Below are 22,933 nucleotides of genomic sequence, written 5' to 3' on the forward strand. Positions count from 1 at the left end.
TATTCAAACTTTAGGTAAAATTTAGGCAGCTTGTTTGCCTAAGTGGAAACATAAGATCTCACTATGGACCACAAATAGGCAAAATGTTCTTCGTAGGGGCTGATTGGTAGACTAAGGACTTATCTAAGACTTTGGAAAACAATTGGACTTCTCAAGAACTTGGATCCACAGCCTGACCAAAGGCCTCTGGGCTATAATTCTGGAGAAATGTCATGGATTGGATGGGATGGAGAAACACAGCTGCAGAAATTGATCGTTATTTATTTCCTTATAACTTAGACTACCAGGAATTGTTGCTGAGATTCCTTGGGTGTCTCTGAGAAGCCTCTCTGTCCAGATCTTCATTCATACCCACTGGACCAGTAGGATCTGCTCTTCCCATCTGCACAAGGACATCTTAGCAACTCAATCTGCAAAAAGGAGAACAAGCATTCAGTCCAATTCATACTTAGAGGAAACAAACAACCACTCTTGCCTGGCTTCCAATTCCCTGGCACATTTTTTTTCTTTAACTGTGTCACCATAGCCTGGCAAGTGCCTTCATTTTCCACTCACCTTCCCAAGTTCCCAGAGAATACCACACTGCACAGAGCAGACAGAAGTCCACCTGCAGCTCAACCCAAGCATTTTATTAAGGATCCACACCTGTGTTGGGTACTTTACTGAGTGTGTATACATCATCTCCTCACAGCTAGAGAGCAGCCACGGTGCTTACCACAATAGCTCCAGGCCTCCAGAGACTTCCAGAAGAACTGGGGCCCTGATTCTCTCAACTGAGGCAGAGACCCAGAGCCTGCGACCTTCATCCAGGTGAATGAATTGCAGAAGAGTTTCTCAGCTCCTTGTTTGACCATGTGGCTAAGGGTGGGAAGGGTCTATACTGAGAGTGGGCTTTGCATTTGGAGCAGTCCAAATGTCATACTTAACACCCCCCCCTCCGAAATAAAACTTAGCTCCTTAGTCCAAGGAGCTGGGAGTCAAATTCTGGTGCAAGTTATCTCTGCCTTTGGCATTGAACTCCTGTTTACTTATAGAAAACAAATGGAAGCAGGCTTGGCATGTCCCACAGGCTCTAGGAAGGATCTGAAGAGCCCTTGAAAAGGTAGTAATGATCTTGATAGCACCTATGTCTCCCAGCTCCCCCATACCGGCCACTCCTGTTCCTAATTTCAGCCAAGTCCTCAGCATCCCACCTACACATGACCAAGGTTACCAGATAGAAGCACTTAGAAATTTGGTCCTTTGGTCCTTTCTTTAATCTTCTTCATTGCTGATAGTGGTGGTACTCATTGTCATTGGGCTTGAACTCAAGGCCTTGGCACTGTCCCTGAGCTTTTTTTGCTCAAAGCTAGCACTCTATCACTTTGGGCAATAGCTCCACTTCTAGTTTCTGATGATTAGTTGAAGAGTCTCATGGACTTTCCTGCCAGGGAAGGCCTCAAAATGCAATCCTCAGATCTCAGCCTTCTGCGTAGCTAAGATTACAAATGTGAGCCAGCAATACCCGGCTTCTTCTTCTTTTTCTTCTTTTTCTTATTATCTTTAAGTGGTTGCATAAAAGAGTTTTAATCTAACCTATCAATTTATGAGTACAATGCATCTTGATCAATAAATCCCTTCCATAATTCTCCCCCATCTTTTCCAACTCCATTTATAATACCCTCAAGTTACATATGACCCTGTATATGTTTTCATATGTGTTTATAATTTAGACCTGACTTTCTTTCCTCTTTGAGGTTTGTACTGAGTCACTCCGTGAGACGGAGATGGAGAACTTCTTTATGCTAAAGTGTAAGTGACTGCCACTAGGAGCAGAGCATGATAGCTGTCAAATAAGTCAGCCCTCTCTATTAAAGCTAAAGTCTAAATACAGAGGGCCTTGTCCCAGGTCACATGGCCAGCTAGAATCAAGCCCTGAGAAAATTATTCCAGGGACTGTATTATCCAGCTAAGCCATTTTATTTAAAGAGAACATGAACCCCTCCAAGAATGCGACCTGGAGCTACCAGTGGCTCATGCCACTGAGATTTGGAGAAGTGCAGTTTGAAACTAGCCTGGCGCAGAAAAGCTTGCCAGAGTCTATCTCCAAAATAACCAGAAAACAGCAGGGCCAGAGGCATGACTGGAGTGATAGAATGTCATCTGAGCAAGCACAAGGCCTTGAGTTCAAACCTCACTATAACTACACAAAAAGAGTGTGTCTTGGGCCAGAAGTAGAGCTCAATGGTGAACACTTGCCTATCATGTACAAGACTCTGAATTGAATCCCAGAACTGCGAACGTTGCGGGGGGCGGCGGGGAGGAGGGCGGGGAGTAAATCTGGTAACCCCTCAACCCCTCAAATCTCAGTCCCCACTTCTAAGCCATGCTGGAGTCCACTGGGGGCAGTAGCAGCTTTCCCCCCCAACCACCCACTCAGAGATCAAGGGAGGATCTCAGCATTCTCAGCCTGCTTCCCTCACAAATGAGAGACAGACATCTTCCCTCTGCAACCTCCAGGGCCAGGTGGAGACCATCTGGGACCTTGGCATCCTGGCTCCTTGGCCAACAACCAAGAAAAAAAACAAAGATGATAGGGAGTCATGGGAGGAATGGGGGGCCCTGGAGATGCTATGCTGCTTTCTCACCAGGTGAGGACAGACAGTTTAGGAAAGGAGCCCTCCCCTCTACCCCCATGCTGGCAGACAGGGACTCTGCCCCCAGCTGTTGAGCAAACTCATATGAAGACTTTCAAGAAAGAAAGAATTTTTTTTAAATGGGAGCTGTCATTAATAATCTGATTTTTATCTTTATAGAGCTTTGGCCTGAAGGTATCAGGCTTCCATATTATCACATTTCACTCAAGCCTGCAGCTCTCTGGATATGCTGCCTAGCAATCTACCCACATCAAAGGCAAGAACTCTGCCACATTGGTTACTGTTGTTCCTGAGGTTCAAACCCATCTGTCCTGGCAGGAGATGCACTGTGCCCCGGTGCTCCCAATCACTGCAAAGCCATTTCAAAACAAAACCTCTCATTAAATAAAAACTAAAATGGCAAAGAGGGAGAGGGAGGAGAACAAAGAAAAAAAGGAAAAGTTTTGTGTGTTTTCTGAAACACTTCACTTTATTAAAATCATGGAAGTCAGATCCCACATGAGAAAGCAGTTCCCCAGTTTCCTGATTTAAAAAAAAAAAGCCAAGCACTGTATAATTATATGTGAACTTTTTACTCTAAGGACAGCAGAATATTCTGGAAGCTTTTTCAATTTTTATTTATTTATTTATTTTTGTCGGTTGTGGGGCCTGAAATCTGGGCCTGGGTGCTGTCTCTCAACTCTTAAGCTCAAAGCTAGTGCTTTACCACTTGAGCCACAGGACCACTTCCAGCTTTTTTCTGTTTATGTGGTGCTGGGGAATTGAACCCAGGGCCTTAGCATGCAAGGCAAGCACTCTACCACTGAGCCACCTTCCCAGCCCCATGGAAGCTTTTTTATAAAGGGCAGGAAACTGATGTTTACAGGAAATATATGGCTCAGAATTGGCTCAGAAGCCAAGCTCTGGGCAGGCTCTGGGCAGCCCTCAAACCCTGCGGGAGCCATCACACAGTCTCCCAATCACAGTGACCCCAGCAGCCCCTGAAATGGGTGCAGAGGCATCTCTGATGATTCCCAGCACTCTGGTGACTCTCTTTTGCTCTCTGCATGTGGCTGTGTATTTATCACCAAGGACAACTCAAGCCCGCAGTCCATGCCCTGCTGAAAGACAGTCTTTCCTCTGTGTCTTCACTTCTTAGACCCTGACCTGTGATCACATTGCATATGAAAACAATCATGTGTCCCAGGTACTGGTGAGTCATGCCTGTAATCCCAGCTACTCAGGAGGCTGAGATTCAAAGCATCACAGTTCAAAGTCAAAGAGACCCCATGGCCAATCAACTAGCAAAACATTGGACTAGAAGCACGAGTCAAATGTCAGAACAGCATCCAATCAAGCAAGCAAAGGTACTGCCAAAAAACACCATATAAACAAAACAACTAACCAAAACACCCAGATGTAGCAGGTAAGAAACCCCTTGATCATGAGTCACAGGTGTGACCTGTCACCTGTATAAAACAGTCACAGGAGACAGCAAAAAAAGTCAGACCATTGCCATCGTTGGTCTGAGTAGTTGTAAGATTTGGTCAGGAAAGCTTTAGCCTAGCTGGGTGGGCAAGGTTGATACTACCAAACCCAGGCAGAGAGGGACAGGTTTCCATTCATCCACTAAAATCATGGTACTTGATCTGGACAGTCTGGGGACAAGGCAGCCTGGGTCTGATGATGATTGCCAAGGGAAATTTGCAAGGTAAGTACCTGAAGTCTGTCTAGTCACTCAGCAGTCAGGGCTATAGCAGGAGCCATCAACTAACCAGAATTAAGGTTCATCAGCCCAAAACAACTACAGAAAGACCAGGAAGGGGACCCAAGATCATGTAGTAGAGCAACATCAAAGCAGACTTTGGTTTCCTGCCCATTTCCTCCTTCCACCTTCCTACAATTCTCTAGAAAACTTAAGGGCTAGGAAGAGTGAAAAGGAAGCCAACTAAGGAAAATGAGTGGTAGAGGAAGGTAAAATGGTCTCTCCAGCTCAAGAGTAAATGGATTGTTCTTCTGGACAAAGGTACTAAGAGCAGATTATAACCTGAAAGGGTATAGACAGGTCAAGGAGTAAGCTATTTCCTCCACCCAGCAGGTTGACTGCCCCTGCCTGCCTGGAGAAAGTTTAAATGTGAAGAGAGGACACCGTTGTGTTTTCATTAAAATTTGCTCTCTATATAAATAAGTCATTCCTGGTACCATGACTAAGAACAATGCTTTTACTCAATGCTGAAGCTCAATGATACCTGTTGAAAGAACAAATTTATTCTTATGGAAACAAATAATGAAAGTTTGACCAAAGCTAAGCACAGGTGGCTCATGACTATAATCCTAGCTATTCAAGAGGCTGAGATCTGATGATTGAGATTTGAAGCTACCCCCAGCAGGAAAGTTTGTGAGACTAATTTCCAATTAAACACACACACACACACACACACACACACACACACACACACACACACACACACACACACACACACACACACAAGTTAGCTCAAACAAGAAATACCACCTCTGATACCCTGCATCTGTACATACATTTGTCTAATCTGGGGAAAGGAAGGGAAATAACAAAACAGGGAAACAAGGACACAGGATGACCCATTGCAACAACGATACCCACAGGACAATATGTTGGAAATGAACTTTACAACTTTGGGGAGGAGTGGGGATGTGGGGGAGGGAAGGGATGATGGGACAATAACAAGGGAAAGGGATGATCGGCAAGTAATATACTCATTGCCTTACTCATGTAACTGTAACTCCTCTGTACAACATCTTTACAATAAAATATAATTAAAAAAAAAAGAAATACTATCTCTGAAATTTGTGTTTCTGAAGAGGTATATTAGTCTGTTTTTGTTTTTATCGCTGTTACAAAATATTGGAGGCAGTTTAATTTATAGAGAAAAGAGGTTGATTTAGCGCAATAATACCGGAAGTTCTAGGCCCACATCTGGTGGCAGAGGTCTAAGATAGCACAGGGCTTCATATGTGTGTGTGTGTGTGTGTGTGTGTGTGTGTGTACTCTTATCAATCACAATCACCGGGATTCCATCATAGGCTCTACTGTGATGATCCAGTACCTCCCAAAAGCCCCACTCTAAAGACTACATTGGGTTGTTTCTTCCCTCTTAATACCTCACTATGGAAACTAAACTTCAGCACAGGAAGATATGAGGGATGTTCAAGCCACATCTAAACCATGGCAGAGGGTAACAGTGAAAGACATCACTGCTTACTCTCCTTCATATCAGACCCAAGTCCCCACTGTAGATACCCAAATGAAGTACCTGGGCTTGGTTATAACAGAAGCAACTGCATCAACTAGGCCTTGGCTTTCTCCCAGCCCCAAGTGCAGCCTCCATATGGCTGGATATCATGGCCACAGCTACTCAGGCCTTGGAGGAAGACATGGCCATCAGCACATTTCACAGGTGATAACCTGGGTCAAGACATGAACAGAATATGTTTGTCACTTTGTCTTCCACAATAAAAATAAATAAATAAAAAATAAAAAATAAAAACACCAGAAGTACTCAGAAAAGGCTGGGCATCAGTGGATGATACCTATAACTACTTAGGAAGCTGAGATCTGAGGATCAAGGTTCTAAGCCAGCCTGGGTAAAAAATAAAATAAAATAAAATAAAAAGACCCAAGAGAGTCTTATCTCCAGTTAACCAGCAAAAAGCCAGAAATAGAGATGTGGCTCAAGTGTGGAATACCACTCTTGAGTTAAAAAAAAAAAAAAAAATACCAGCAGCACATACACTCAATGAAAGCAAAAGTCAGGAAATGAAAAAGAATTGACACTCATACACAAGAACCTTCTACTTCTGTTTCATTGCCCTTGTCCCCTAAGATCAGAACCATAGGAGCTCTAGTTTGTCTCTTAGTCTCCATCACCCTCTGGATTATTACTTCAAAACTGCTGTTTATACACATATATGGCATTGTGTGAGTGTCATATACCACATCTGAAGTGAACAGAAAGGATCCTACGCTATTACAAACACGCCCTAGAAACCATGGCTTGGTCAGGCCAGCCATCCGGCTAGGAGTTCCCAAATTAATGTCCATGTCAAACACAACAGGCTCCTGGCCCAAAGTTCCTACTCCATGACTTAGTTACCTATAGCAGTTTTGATTCAAAGCACTCCTGGTCTTAACTCTTTCAAGAGAAAAACCACATTCACATTATTTTTATTAGGCATAAGGCTGTAAAAAAAATCTTTTATTGTTGCTGTTAATCTCATCTGTACCTGTATCAATTAAACTTTATTATAGATGTGTTTTAGTGTGACTATTGTAGAGTATATATAAATTTCCACACCATACATTACTTCAGGATGTACTGAAAGACTCTTAGGAGGTGTCTCTATGGAGAGGTATATAACTGAACCATATTTATAAAGGTGTAAGTACCATAGGTTGCCAGTTTGAGAGCTTGTTAGGAGCACCCAACTTTTCAGGAAGTGTTTTGTCCCAGTGGCATTCAGAACCACAGGAGCAGGTGACAGTAGTCAGCAGACTATTTGCTTCATTTTGGTTGAAGGATTCTCTGAAGACATCACCTACAGAAAGGAGGTGGCCACACTACACTGTCCTTGACCTGTTCAAGGTCACATCTGAGTAGGGCAAAGTCAGAACTGAGAGACAGACATCATAGCCAGGACACATGGCCTCCCCTTCTTCACTCACACTGCTTTCTACAGTCGAGTCCCACAGTACCTACCTACACCCAAGTCACAGATCAGATCTGCTACTGTGGCAATGGAGCCAAGACACATAGCTTTCTTCATGTCAACACCATCATTCTCATGATTTGAAGAGAGATTCTCACAAAAACCACTAGTATTTTACAGGACTGAATTTGCTTTCCTAATATAGTGTTTCCAATTATTAAAAACATATTCTGAATGAATAACAGGAAGATTGAACATGCATTGGGGGGAGATTGTTGTCAGTGGGAGGAGGGATAGACTAAAGAAGAGAGAAAGGGTGGACAAATACAGTTGTAATAGTCGATGTACATATGTGAAAATGGGACCAGGTAATTTGAGCAGTAAGTAGGATTGAAAGAGATGAAGATGTATATATATACAGAGAGAGAGAAAGAGAGAGAGAGAGAGAGAGAGAGAGAGAGAGAGTATAAGCACATGCATAAGGCTCTAGGTTCAATCCCTTGTACAACAAATAAAGAAGGAAGTTCTGAGGATGGGTATTGGAGAGATTACACACCATAGAAAAAATGCTAAATGCACTGAAACACACATTTGAAGCTGGTTAAAATAGTAACATTTGCCGGGCGCTGGTGGCTCATGCCTGTAATCCTAGCTACTCAGGAGGCTGAGATCTGAGGATGGCGGTTCAAAGCCAGCCCGGGCAGGAGAGACCGTGAGACTCCTATCTCCAATAAACCACCAGAAAACCGGAAGTGGCGCTGTAGCTCATGTGGTAGAGTGCTCGCTTTGAGCTGAAGAGCTGAGGGACAGCGCCCAGGCCCAGAGTTCAAGCCCCACGACAGACAAAAAAAAAAAAAAAAAAAAAATAGTAACATTTATGTTGTATGTATTTTTCCATAGGCTTTTTATTAAATTTTTAAAATTATGGGCTGGGAAAGTGGCTCAGTGGTAGAGCGCTCGCCTTGCATGCTTGAGGCCCTGGGTTCAATTCCTCAGCACCACATAAGCAGGAAAAAAAGCGGGAAGTGGAGCTGTGGCTCAAGTGGTAGAGCACTAGCCGTGAGCTGAAGAGCTGAGGGACAGCACCCAGGCCCAGAGTTCAGGCCCCACGACCGGACCCAAAAAATAAAAAATAAAATAAAAATAAAAATTTTTAATTAAAAAAAATTTTTGTTAAAAATTTCCATTCTGAGTCATGTGGTAAAAGTGTAATCCTGGGCATGCTCATGTGTGCATTTGCATTTGGTGAACACTCAGTTCAATAACCTGAGAGTGTGATTCATAGTCACAAGAAAAAGACTTGCAGGGAGACAGAGATGAGAGGTCAGTGTCCTGTCAATGCCATGTCAAAGGACTCTCTTGGCCACCCATGGAAACATCTGCTCCAGGGTTCAATGTCATGTTGAAAGAGGAGCCACTGCAGTCCAGCCCCTCAGCTCAGGACAGCTACAGTGCCAGGGCCACTCAGGACTACCAGCAACTCTTCATTCACAATGGGTTAATACTGCCAATTTGACTTCCTTTGGTTTTAAAGTTTGAAAATCTCTTTGCCATTAATTTATGAATACGTTTGGTTTTTTCCTGTAAGAATGCCATATCCACTTTACGGTATTCAAGTCTACTTGTAGATTTTACATTGTTTCTTTGACTGGACTTCCTGGGAACTTTCTGAAATGCAAACCTGGGTGCTTATAGCAGGGAAGATAGCGCTGGCCGCTAGCCCAGAATGGGCCTGGCTCCCCCCACTAAGCAAAGATCACTGGGTGGATTGGAAATTTGGGCTCTGATCCATTGATGAGTTGCCCAGAAGAGGAAACAGGGAGGAACTATGACCACTTCTTTACCTCAGATCCCTTTGCATTGATGTCCACTGAAAGTAGATGTTGGCGTTTTAGAAGTCAGGTCTTCAACTTGAGCTGGCATCTGAGGTACCTCCAAGGTTTAGTCTAACATAGTGCATGATCCCACTTAAGTTTCTCATGCATTTACATCTCAGGGCAACCAAGGATTCCGATTCCTGACAAATCTTCCAGTGACACTTATGCTCTTTCCAGAACTGAACTTGGGACTCGGATCAAATCAGCAGGAGATCTCCTCCCCTGAGAGAGCTTTGGGCTGAATGAAGTTTCCCCAGCCAATCACAATCTGGCTGAGAGAACGCTAGGCTGAACTGCAGAATTTCCAGTCAATCACACATCCCTTAGCCAACCATAGTTTAGCTGAGAGTCCTGCACAAGTTATAGATCCCATACCCAGTGTCTGTCTGTGAGTGTCCTGTGTTGGACTCATATCCCGGCCTATCACACTATGAAAAAAAAACCTCAGCCTATCACAGTATGACTAAGAGAGCCCCCCTCCTCTACCACACACTGACTACAGATCTCCCCTCCTCTACCACCAGTCACTGGCTGTGACCTTAGACTAGTGTTTCCATCTACTTGTACATTCCACCTCTGTCTCTTTTGAAGTTGACAGGCCTTACAAAGTGGTTCTGAGAACTGAATTAAGGAAAGAGTACAGAGGAGTCTGTCCCTGGTGGGCACTTGGTAAATGGCATGTGGTAACATACGTCCTGGCATTTCTTTGAGGCAGAAAAGGGGGTCTTAGGGCAAAGCAGGAATGCTCTTGCTGTCAGTTTGGCCCAGAAGACGCTGCTCTCCAGACCTACTGTGAGGGCTGGGCTGGTCTAATCCACCAAACAACATCTTAACAATTGTGCTGCTTGACAAATAGATCACAAATTATCTTTACATTACAGCAAACAGCTCTTATGATGCACTAGCATATCAAAGAGGTGTCCACATTTTGAAAATGAACGAAACATGGTGTGTGTGTGTGTGTGTGTGTGTGTGTGTGTGTGTGTGTGTGTGTGTGTGTGTGTTATACCAGCTGAACTCCAGGCCTTGAATTCTTACTTGGCTTTCTTGCTCATGCTGGCACTCTACCATTTGAACCACACCTCCAGTTGAACATTTTGCTAATTCCATAATTTGTTAGAAATAAAGTCTTGCAGACTTTTCTGCCCAGGCTGACTTCAAACCATGATGCTACAGTCTCAGTCTTCTGAGCAGCTAGAATTATAAGCTTGAGCCACAAGCACAAAACATATGTTTGTTTTTGCAAACAAATGACCTCTGGGCCTAGTAGCTGTCCCAGAGACCCTTTTGCTCAAGGCTAGCACGGTATCACTAGAGTCACTACCCTACTTCCTGCTTTTTCTATGATTAACTGGAGATAAGAGTCTGAAGGAGTTTCCTGCTAGGGCTAGCTTCCAACAGTGATCCTCAGATCTCAACTTCCTGAATAGCTAGGATTACTGGTATAAGCTTGGCTTGAAAGAAACATTTGAAATGAAGCAAAGATTTCCAGTCACAGCTGGTTTCTCCCACTCTGCAGTTTTGCTTTTCTTAAGGTAAGTTCTTTAGTGAACAGTTTGAGAAGCCCCAGGAGAAAGAAAACCCAACACATCTTGCAATTGGAAGGTCTGGTGGAGCCCCTGGGAACCCAGGCAGAGCTCTGACCCATGAGTGCTGACCAGGAGGGATATAGGGCTAGAAACTCATTGGCTGGGGCTGCCTAGGTTGTAGGGCACCAACTCAGCTTGTGGGGTGGGGAACAATGCTTCACGCACCATATACCCCTAAAGTCAAATCTTGCTCATGCTTAAATTGTCGCATCTCCGAATGGAGTCCTGATGGCTTGGTAAGGCTGACCCATCCCAGAGGGAGCTGATGTCCCTGGTCCAGGAACCATGATTCTAACATAAAGGCAACATTGGCTCTTCTGCAGCTACTCCCAAGGGTTCCTCAGACCCTCAAGCAGCTGCTCTGTTTGGCTTGAAGAGGAAAGGGTACTACACTTTTCAACCTGCCCCATCTACCTCGGCCAGATGTGAGCCAATGTCTCATGCATGTAATCCTAACTGCTTGGGAGACTAAGATCTGAGGATTAGCTTTTGAAGCCAACCTTGACAAGAAAGCATGTCAGATTCTTATCTAAAATAAGGTACCCCCCAAATGAGCTGAAAGTGGAACTCTGGTTCAGGTGGTAGAGTGCTAGCCTTGAACACCAAAGATCCATGCCTGGGCCTGGGCCAAACAGCCACAGAGCCCCTCCAGGCTGGTGTGGAACTGCCCACCTCTGCTCAGCCGCCTCTTCTCCACTCAGGGCCTCGGGGCATCCTGCTCTACAAGGAGTGGTCAACACAAGTATCACACTGCTCATCCAGACATCTCACCCATTCCCCCAATTACACCTTCCCAGACTGGATGGTTTTTCCCTCCTTTGGAGCAAAGGAAGTAAATTTGTTTGAGTTTGTTACAAATTTTATCCCACCTGACTCCCAAGCTTTAAGTGAAATAAGCCTATGTACAAGAAAAGGAAATATTCCAATGGGGAAATGTCAGGTTTACTTTCCTGGGAGGTGGAGCTTTGAGCCTCCAAAGCCCCAGAAAGGGAAAACTCCCATCTCCCCTGGGAGCAAAGACCCTTGGGGCGAGGCATTCCCAGGAGGCAGGGCCCTGAGATGACACCCTCTTACCCCCTGAGGAGGGGTCCATCATACTTCCCATCCCCAGGGTTTTCCTCCCCAACTCTAGGATTTGGTCATTTCAAAGCAAAGGTGGTCTGCAGGGCAGCAAGAGATGGGAGCAGGGAGCAGGGATGTATGATCTGATACAAATGGTTTATCCTGATCGTCTATGAAATCATTGGACCACTGGAGAAGCTGGAGTGGCTACATTTTCACTTCCATTGTAATCCTGGCTCTGTGCTGCTTCTGCAAAAATAAGACACAGAGGTCTGAGGCCAGCCCCATTTTTAAGGGCAGGGATAGCCAGTGTTATGTATGCATAGAAGCACTTACACACACAGGTACACAAAGAAACGCATACACACACAGGAATTCATGAACACATATATACATAGAAGTACAAACAAGACACACAGGCACATACATGCACATCTATATATACACACATACAGGCCTACACACATACACACACACACACACACACACACACACACACACACACATGCACACTGCACTGCAGTCACTTGACAAGATGAACCTTACAAGGACTTAGACCAAACTGCCTCCCCAAACTCTCTGTGAACTTGAACAAGTTACTTCCAGGGTTTGGCCTTGGTTTCTTTGTCAACATAGTTAAAACAGAATGTTTTGGGATTATATTCCAAAACAGTACTACCCTATTTCCTAGTAATACCACTCTTGAATATTCCTGTAAAAGATTGTAAGTCAGGATAAAATGAAGGCATCTGCACATTCATACTTGTCAAGTTACAGAAACAGCCCAGATGTTCTTTTACTGACAAAGGTAATGAGAAAATATGATATATATACATATACATACATATCATATCACATACATATATATTATTCATCCATCAGGAAAAGCAATATCTTGTCTTTTGTAGTGAAAAGAATGGACCTGGGGAAAAAGTCATGTTTAGTGAAGTAAGTCTGGCTTAGAGTGACAAAGTACATACGTTTTCTCTCATATTGGCAGTTAGACCTAAAATGTAAACATTAATTAAAACATATGAATATATGCATTTATATACTATCAAACTGATATGTATAGGGATGAATTTTCATGGTGTAACCCTTTGAACAATTAAAAATTTAACAAAATGTATACTGCAATATGTCTTACTGGAAGGAGGATAAGAATTCAAGGAAAAGGGGTGATGAAAGGAGAAAGCAATGGTGGACAAATATAGTTATAATATTCAATATAGTTATAATATTCAATGTACATAAACATACCTGAAAATGGAGCTAGGAAACCTGAATGGGAATGGGGCAGATGGGAACAGAATAGGAGAATGATGGAAGGGCTAACACTGATTAAGATGCATTGTACACATAAATTGACAGACTGAATCAAAACCCCTTGGTATAAGTATTTGAAGATAATGGCAAAAAAAGAGGAGGAAAAAAAGAGATACCTCAAAGCCTTGGGAGGTGGGGATCTAGCTTGCAGTTCTTAGTTTGGATATTATATTAACAATTTCCCTAATAGTGTGTGAGTGCTTCAGCTGTACAGTGGCCAGGTATGGGTTAAGCCTGGGTATATCAAAGTATAGCGAGACCAATGTAGTGTGCGCAAACACACTTCTAACACTGACTTTGAGGTGTTAAAAATGGGAGGGAAGATTACCATGATCACAGCACTAGTGGTTTGCATTTGAGCTTCAATCCTTCAAGTCTGGGTTGAGATGAACAATTGTACTTAAGGATAACATTCAATTGTGCCTCAGGGAATTTGAAAATCGGATAATTTCCCAGTTAGAAGTTTATCGGTAGTGTTGTATTATTTTATACCCTTATCACTTGTGGGGGTTTAAAATTTTGTTGTTAGAACTTTGTTATCTTTAATAATACAAAGGTGTAGAAAGGGGATCTAACTGAACATGTCAGCTCGTGAGTACAGTGCATCTTGATCAATGTTAACCCTTTCATCATTCTCCCTCATCGGTCCCAACCCTACCCATCCCCTCAATTTACCTAGTTTCATATTCACATATATGCATTGACAATGATGACTGCAATCTCCCCACACCTCCTCTTTTCATTCATCACCCTTCCCCTTGATTTTGCCCCCCCCCATACACTATGTTACTTGTTCAAAGGATTTACACCATTGAAATTCTTCCCTGCATATACATACTTGACATGACTTATATTTTATATCTGGCAAATAATTGCTCATTTCAATGAGTATAACTTTGAAACAGACCTAAGACCACTCCTGGTTCTTGTTCAAAAACCACTCTGCACACAGGTAATAATAAAGCCCATATTGCCAATGGGAAAATGAATGAAAGAAGTCATTGGACCCACACATAGTTTTTTTTTATTGTGAAAATACTGTACAGAGGGGTTAAAATTACATGGGCAAGATAATGAGTACATTTCTTATCAAGCATGGTAGCCTCCTCCTTTGCTTCCCTTTCCCATCCCTTCCCATCAGTTTTGAGTCCGACTCTGCTTTTTCTTAACTATGCAATACAAACACTTATTGACTGTTTCTGAGCCTCAGCTCTCTAGTCTGTTAGCAACCTCTCAAGGAGACGAAGCATAAGCTACAGGAGAATAAGGCATTCATTTAGCAGGAACTTCTCTGAGCAAGTTCCTTAAGAAGCCAGTGGAAGGGAGGGGCTCTGGCCCTCCCTCTAGCCAGTGCCTTTGGTCTTGCTAAATAGAACCCTAAACTGCAGGCAAAGGCTAGACATGCCAGGATGATAAGAGGAATATTGAAAAATAGTTACTGTAAAGGAGAGGAGAAGCCAGGTGTTAATGGCTCATGCCTGCAATCCTAACTACTCAGGAGGCTAAGATCTGCGGGTGAAGGTTTAAAGTTAGCTCAGGCAAGAAAATCCATGAAACTTTTATTTCCAATTAACCAGCAAAAAGCTAGAAACAGAGCCGTGGGTCAAGTGGTAGAGCAACAGCCTAGAGCACAAAAGCTGAGGCCCTGAAGTCAAGCCCCAGGACTGGCACAAAAAAAAGGAAGAGGCTGAGGAGAGGAGTAGCCAGGCTTTTCCCTAAGTCTCACTACTCAGGAGAACGAGATCTGAGGATCCAGGTGCAAAGCCAGCCCAGGCAGAAAAGTCCATGTGGTGCTTATCTCCAATTAACCGGTAAAAAACACAGAAGTGGCCATGTGGCTCAACTATAGAGCACTGCTTTGAGTGAAATGCCAAGTGAGTTCAAATCCCAGTCCTGGTACAAAACAAAAGGAGAGGGAAAAAAAGATTGCTATCAAGATAGAGACTGATGTAACTTGTGGGCAGGGATAGGATGGGGAAACTGAGGAAAAGCAAAGGAAGAGGTGACATTGTTCACAGTACCTGACTTATGAAATGGTAGCCCTTACATACAAGAACAGTAAAATTATGTTTTAAAAGATATAGATGAATTCTTTATTGTGAAATACAAGTATTGACAACTACTTTGATCAAGCTTGTTATTGATAGTGTTGTACACATGGTCTTGTTGGCTCTGCCAATCTTCAGAAAAGAGACCACACTTCCTTATTCTGAAATGCTTTGGAAAGGCTGAGCAAGGAGGTTATTACCAGGAATCTAACTCTATGATAGCCAACCCCATGTGCATACAGTGAATGGGATGAGATGAACATGGTTTTATTCCTTCCCTTCAGATCATCCATCGGAACATTTTCCCAGTGGGCAAAGGGAAACACTCCTCATTTCCTCTGTCTTCTAATTTTGTTTTGGTTTGTTTTTGGTGCTGATGTTAGGGCTCAAATTCAGGGCCTGGGCACTGTGCTTGAGCTGTTATTGTTCTACCACTTTAACCACACCTCCACTTCTGGCTTTTTGGTGGCTAATCTCACAGATTTTCCTGCCTGGGCTGGCCTTGAACTGTAGTCCTCAGATCTCAGCCTCATGAGTAGCTAGTATTACAAACATGAGCCAGTGGCACCCAGCCCTCTTCTACCTCTACTCCTGCTCATCCCACCATCCCATTACTACCTGAAGCCCCTCTTCCAGTGACAGTTTTAAGTAGATGCTTTAGATTCTTGGCTATCTTTGAAATGAATGCACAGGTTTTTAGCTAGGAGCTAAAGAAATTTTCTTAATAGAGACCCAGAAACACAACAAATCAAAGAAAGGTTGGACAAATGGGATTGCATGAAATTGCAGAGCTTCTGCATGGCAAAGGACATAGCTAGCAAGATCAATAGAAAGCCCACAGATTGGGAAAAGATCTTCACTATCCATACAACGGACAAGGGTCTCATATCTAAAATATACTTGGAACTCAAAAAATTAAATCCCCCTACAACAAATCCTCAAAGAAACAACTGCCCAATAAATAAGTGGGCTAAAGACTTAAAGAGAAACTTCTTTGAAGAGGAAAGAAGGATGGCCAATAGACACATGAAGAAATGCTCAACCTCCGTAGCCATAAAAGAAATGCAAATCAAAACATTGAGATACCACCTCACCCCAGTTAGAATGGCTATAATCAAGAACTCTAATAACAACAGATGCTAGAGGAGATGTGAACAGAAAGGAACCTTACTGCATTGTTGGTGGGAGTGTAAACTTGTTCAATCACTTTGGAAAGTAGTATGGAGGTTCCTCAAAAGACTCCACATGGAGCTCCCCTATGATCCAGCAATCCCACTTTTGGCATTTACAAACAAGACCAAATGTTTACAAACAAGACCACACTAAAGCTACCAGCATGACTACGTTTGTTGCAGCATTATTTACCATAGCTAAGATATGGAACCAACCCAGATGCCCCTCAGTAGATGAATGGATCAAGAAAATGTGGTATATATACACAGTGGAATTCTATACCTCCATCAGAAAGAATGACATTGCCCCATTTGTTAGGAAATGGAAAGACTTGGAAAAAATTATATTAAGTGAAGTAAGCCAGGCCCAAAGAAATATAGGTTCCATGTTTTCCCTTATTTGCAATAACTAGTATATGTCTGAGACAAACAGAAACTGTCAGACAAGTTGATGTTAGGCGAAATGAACCCCAAGATAAGGATTCAAATGTTTTTTTCTTTCTTGTGATTGTTTCCAACATATTTATAAGAAGATTTCTTTGTTGCTTTGTATGTACCTCCCCCAGGGTATAAGCCCTGCTTTCACTGTATTTGATGTTGATATAATTTGTGGAGGGGAAGGGAAAAAACAAACTGTTTAAATAGGGATACAGGTGGACCCATTACAACAATGAGATGTACAAGACGTTATGAACTTTACAACTTTGGCAGGGTGGCGGGGGGTGGGGTGAGGGTAGGGGGGTGGAGAAGGGAAGGGATGGGAAGGGGAAACAAAGGAGGAGGCAACAATGCTTGATAAGAAATGTACTCACTATCTTGCCAGTGTAATTGTAACCCCTCTGTATGGTATTTTCACAATAAAAAAAAGATAGCCTAACATGTTGATGTAAGGTGAAAAAATGGATCCTGTCTAAGAATTACTGAATGGAAAATAAAGGAGCATTCAGTATTAAAAAAAAAAAAAAAAAAAAGAATTTCACTGACTTTGCTTTGTTGTGTTAGTAAATATCACCTGTCTCAGGACTCTTCAAGAGCAAGAGGAAGGAAAAGTGGAGGAGGAAATCCCTTCCTGCTAGCAGTGCCTTTCTTGCTACTGTTTTGGGGGTTAAATTTATGGAGGGGAATCCCCAGTGGCTCAGTGCCATAGCCAAAGGTGTAGCATGGGTCCCGCCACACACTGGGAGTCCCGTTACCTTGGCTGGGATGTTATCAGGTGCAGATGGTTACAATTGCGCCTACAGTGCAGGAGTGGCCTCTCTCCCCTTAGAAATCCAGCCTTGAAGTCATCCTGGAAAGGTTTCAGGACTTCCAGTATCTGCCCTTTAGCCCCCTCAGCTGTTGGGCCTGAAAGTAGCTTTGAGGATCAAAGAAGTTTGGGAAGGAGACAAGACTCACAGATCACAGAGACTTCTGGATCATCAAAGCAGAGGGGACTCCTGCTCATCCTCCCTCCCCCATTCAAGGAGGTATGGAGGGGGAGCTGTATACTTAACCAAAGGGCTTGATTTCAAGATGAATGATGCACACAGGGCCAAAGTACTAGAGAAAGGGGAGTGGATCAGGGCTGCTGGATGCCCCCATTGACGTTCACAGTGTCCTCATGGGAAGGACCCAGGTCAAGATTGCTACAATAACACAGCCATATGTGACTGTGAAAAGTTACAGAGGAAAAACAGGAGGAAAAAAAAAAAGAAAGGAAAGGTAGAAAACAGAGCAACATCCTCTGGAGACAGGAAAATTATTTCCTGTCTTGTAAATTGTACATATAATGAGTAGGCTACATTTGGTACTGTGTGAGAAAGGCTGGCCCAGCTCTGAAAGACTGCTGACATGTGCAGAAACAGCCGTATCTTTTTACTTTGCACTTAGGCAACCCTTTAAATGTTGGAAGGAAAGAGAGAACCAGATTCCCTCATCCCAACAGACTGAAAACCCAAATACTGTCCTAATTCCTATTTTCTACTTCCCTCTGCTGAAAGTTTAAGCACCAACTTTTACTTCCTGCTCCAAGGGAGTGGCTGCTGCCGCCTCAGATTACAGAAATACTTTCCCATCAGAATGACAGAAGGAGGCAGAAAAGAACAGGCAATTTCCTCCCCTGGAGACACTGCTTTCCTGTAGACTCCCAGAAGCGGGAATGACTTTAAGTATCATCCCTTTGCCAATGTGTGGCCACAGGAAAACATCAGGCCTTGCTCACAGGGAAGCATGGATACCTGAGCATGGCTTCACTCTCTCCCCCAATCCTTCATCTGGGGAATTTCGGACATTGACCAAACTGCACAGTGGAACGTAACCTTGGGGGTGTATTTACTTAGTATATTCATGGGATGGAAAAATCCAAAGAGGTCATTGTCCTATTGGCATGAAAGAAATATTCGATCTTTTCTGCTCTGAGTCAGATTTGCCTCCAACATCGGAGTTGGCTGGCCTCCCAAATTCTCCAAACAAATGCCTCGGTCCCTTCCCAGGATGCAGCAACATCTCCTTCCATTCAGCTCCAAAGTACAATGAGATGTTCATTACTCCTTAATGTACGGAGTTCAGAGCTCAGGTACAGGCCTTGCTGCCCTCTTAGGTAGGAAAGACTTTCTTTTCTATTGTCCCAGGTAGCAAAGCATAAACATCAATCTGTCTCTAAAAGATGAGTCCAGTTATATCACTGATATATTCCTCTTACTGATATGACACTCCTTAATATACATCTTGACAATCTATAAACCAGTTCTCTTTAAATTACCCTTGAATTTTCCAAAAGTGATATGACGGGTTGGGAAGGTGGCTCAGTGGTAGAGCGCTTGCCTTGCATGCTCGAGGCCCTGAGTTCGATTTCTCAGTACCACATAAGCAAAAAGAAAAAAGCCGGAAGTGGCACTGTGGCTCAAGGGGTAGAGTGCTAGCCTTGAGCTGAAGAGCTGAGGGACAGCGCCCAGGCCCAGAGTTCAGGCCCCATGACCGGACCCAAAAACAAACAAATAAACCAAAAGTGATATGACTTCATTGACCTCTCAAAATGACTGGTTTCTTGTTTTTCCTCCCTGATTCAGAAAATGGATTTGTCTAACCTCTCATATTTTGCTTTTCACATTTCTAAGTCAAAGAAATGGACCACTCACTTCTATAGGCTGACTTCCAGGATTCTCTTGTTGCTAGGAAAAGTGAGTTCTATTGATTGGAGTTCAAATGTTTAAAAATAAGAAGCTTACCTGGATCTACTCTAGGACAAATATTACTCTGGTTCCTTATATCCAACCTGTAAAGTTTCCGAATATTCTGGAAAAGTTCTGTGCCAACAATTAAAAAAAAAAAAAAAAAAAAAAGATTGTTAGATTTTCATCATTGTGGAGCTCCAGTGGTGCAATCGGTTAGTGCTCGGTACTTATAAGATTTTCATCATTGTGACAAATACCTAAGAAGTTCACTTCTTTTTTGTAATTTTTAAATTGTCCTTAAGCATTTATAGAAGGGGGTTTTAGTTCAACATGTCAGTTTGTGAGTACAACGCATCTTGATCAACGTCACCCCTCCCATCATTCTCATCTCTCCCAATCCTAACCATCCCTTCAAATTACCTGGTAAGAAGTCTAACTTAGAAGGAAAGGTTTGTTTGAGCTCCTGATGTCAGTCCATGGTCACTTTCTCTGGCTCTGTGGTTATGTAAAATGTTTTGGTGGGATATGCATGACAAAGCAGAGTTACTTATCTCCTGGTGGCCAGGATGTCAAGAGAGGATGAGGAGGAGCCAGAGGCCCAATATCCCTTTTAAGATGGCATTACCAATGACCTAACTTCCTCCCACAAGGCTCTACCTCCTGAAGGTTCCATCACTTCCCAATAGTACCATAGACTAATGATCAATCCTTTAACACATGGGCATTTTAGGGATATTTACATTCTGAACCATAACAGATAGTCATGGCTATTTCTCAGTGGAGACACCAGCTTCACTAACTCAAAAGAAGCTGAGAGAAACTTCCTGTGCTGTCTGAGTGTTATGTAAGGCTTCCCACTAGAGACTTTTTCAGAAAGATCTACATCAATATAACTCATCTCTAACAATTTGGTCATCTAGTCCTCTCAAATGCTGGAGATTAAGAGGCCTCCTGACTGGAGTCACCAATATGTCTAATTAGAGTCTTTCATATGCATGGAACTCATTCTTTGACTACTTGATTTCACTCATATTTTATAGTACATATCTTTCTAGAATGGGATATGTGTTTAGATGGACTTTGTAGAAATCAGCCCACATGAAGGCCATGTAAACAGAATCACCTAACAACGAAGCTGATTTCTAAAACACTTCTGAGTTTCAGGTTCAAAGGCCATGGAGTTCATGAAGCAATTACATGTTTTGTCTTTTTTAAAAATGCATTTGAAGTCCAATTCATTGTTTGTTTTACTTAATGTTTCTTCCCAAAAGTACATCTTTTTTTTTCTGTTTCTCAGCTGAGAACAACAACAAATTAAACATTCTTTTTCAAGCGCTGACTGGAGAGGAAGCAGGCAGGATCCTACTAGGTCAACTCCAAATGGGGCTTTTGGTGAGGTGAGCTATCCAGGATCCCTATTCCCTAGCTGACATCTGCCAAACTCCCTGGTGCTGTAGTACAAACTCCTTCCTTCACCTTCGGGAGCCCTTGAACTCTGTAAGCAACTTGGAAGTCAGAGAGACCTTTCCACCATTATTTCAGGGGTTACCATGCTGTTGTGTTCCACCCAAAAGAAGAGAAACAGAAAGTAGGGGATGCTTGGAGCTGCTTTGCTATGCGCAAGTACCTAGACTCTCTATTGCTCCGTTACTCACTAAGCAAACATCTAGGACTGTGGTGAGCTCCCAGAGCACTCAGGGTATTTGAGAAGAGCTCTGAGCTCATCCACAAGGAAGTTCTCTTTCATTACCTGAACCAGTATTTTCTCCTCTCCATATGCCTTTGAAGAGTATGCATGCTGGGTATGAGCCTCCTGGGCTGTGTCAGCTCCAGTTCCCCCCAGCTACAGTGATATCCAGAGCTGACAGTGTCTCTCACACACAGGCATGTATGTATGCACATTCACAATTGTGTATATGTGTGAAATGGGGAGGAGGGTGTAAAGGACTATGATTTCCACTTTCTCCACTCTGATAAAACTTAGGGCCCTGCCAGTTCACAGATGGTCTATGGTTCTCAGGGGACTGAAGACTGCCAAGCACTTATTCTTTTCTTTTCTTTTCCTTTCTTTTTTTTCTTTTGCCAGTACTAGGGTTTGAACTCAAAACCTGAGCACTGTCCCTCAGCTTTTTTGCTTAAGGCTGACACACTACCAGAGATCTACTTCCAGCTTTTTGCTAGTTAACTAGAGATAGTCTCACAGACTTTCCTGCCCAGGCTGGCTTTGAACCACAATTCTCGTATCTCAGCCTCCTGAGTATCTAGGATTACAGGCATGAGCTACCAGCAACTGGTAAGGCTCTTCTCTCTCTCTCTCTCTCTCTCTCTCTCTCTCTCTCTCTCTCTCTCTCTCTCTCTCTCTCTCTCTCTCTCTCTTTTTCTCTCTCTCTTTCTTTCTTTTTTTGTAGGTTGTGGGGTTACAACTCAGGGCCTGGATAATGACACTGTGCCTCTTTGTGCTCAAAGCTAGTGCTCTACCACTTTGAGCCACGGTGCCACTTCTGGTTTTTGAATGGTTGATTGGAGATAAGAGACTCAGGGGCCTTTTCTGCCTAGGCCAGCTTTGAACCACAATCCTCAGATCTCAGCCTCCTGAGTAGCTAGGATTACAGGCGTGAGCCACTGGCACCAGCTTGCAAGGCTCTTCTTTTAAAGGCTCCCATCAGTACTCCCCAGGAAGCACTGGGCCCTCGCCTTACCCCACAGACTTTCCATCCACACCTGACCTCCCTCCAAGGCTCACTGAGGTCAAAGAGACAGAGTGGCAGGAAAAAGTCTGGAACTCGAAGTCACCAACCAGGCAGACTGGTGACCAGACTAGCCAATGCTTGGCTTTACCACGTGTGATCATTGCTAACACAGGGCAAAGTCTGAGCAGGTGACCTGGAGCCCAGCCCACACTGTTGGAGATGGACTTCAGTGCCCTTCAACCTCCCCATGACTCCCAGGGAAACAGAACCACCCAGCCCTCCCCAGCCCTCTGGTAAAGCTTCCCTCTAACCCCCCTGTCAAAACAGGTCAACAGGCCAGACTGCTCAGAAAACCAAGTGTGCCCCACTGGGTGGACCTAGGAGCCCACAGAGGGTCCTATGCTCAATTTTGGTGGTCCCTAAGCATTGTGTGTGACACTCCAGGATGACAGGGTCTCAGCTAGGGAGGGCTTCCAAACTTGGCTGATCAAGGACACTTTCTCTGAATTGGGAATGCCTATGCTAAGACCATCAGACTAGGGGAAGCTCATCAGAGATGACCAGATGAGGACAGACCAGCAGATAGAGCCATGTGGATGTGTAGGGCTGGAGGTGGCCAGTCTATGCTGGCACTAGATGATGGGAGAAAGAAAAACTCCCAGGACCAAGCAGAGAGTAGTTGTGTAGGAAGCCTTCCAAGGCCCTGGCCCTTT

The 22,933-nt window shown here is 43.5% G+C and overlaps 1 long non-coding RNA gene across 1 annotated transcript in view; it reads right to left on the reverse strand.

The window, feature by feature from the left end:
* Positions 1-265: 265 nt before the first annotated feature.
* LOC138834584 (uncharacterized) overlaps positions 266-22,933 on the reverse strand; it is a 103,957-nt gene continuing 81,289 nt past the window's right edge. The window contains exons 2-3 of the long non-coding RNA XR_011374210.1: positions 19,585-19,662; positions 266-410 (exon numbers count right to left, since the gene is read on the reverse strand). This is a non-coding gene — a long non-coding RNA (uncharacterized lncRNA). The remainder of the gene's footprint in view (positions 411-19,584; positions 19,663-22,933) is intronic.

This window comes from Dipodomys merriami, unplaced genomic scaffold (genome assembly GCF_024711535.1).
Source record: "Dipodomys merriami isolate MVZ:Mamm:240054 unplaced genomic scaffold, mDipMer1.0.p SCAF_22, whole genome shotgun sequence".
In the NCBI taxonomy this organism is placed as follows: Eukaryota; Metazoa; Chordata; class Mammalia; order Rodentia; family Heteromyidae; genus Dipodomys; species Dipodomys merriami.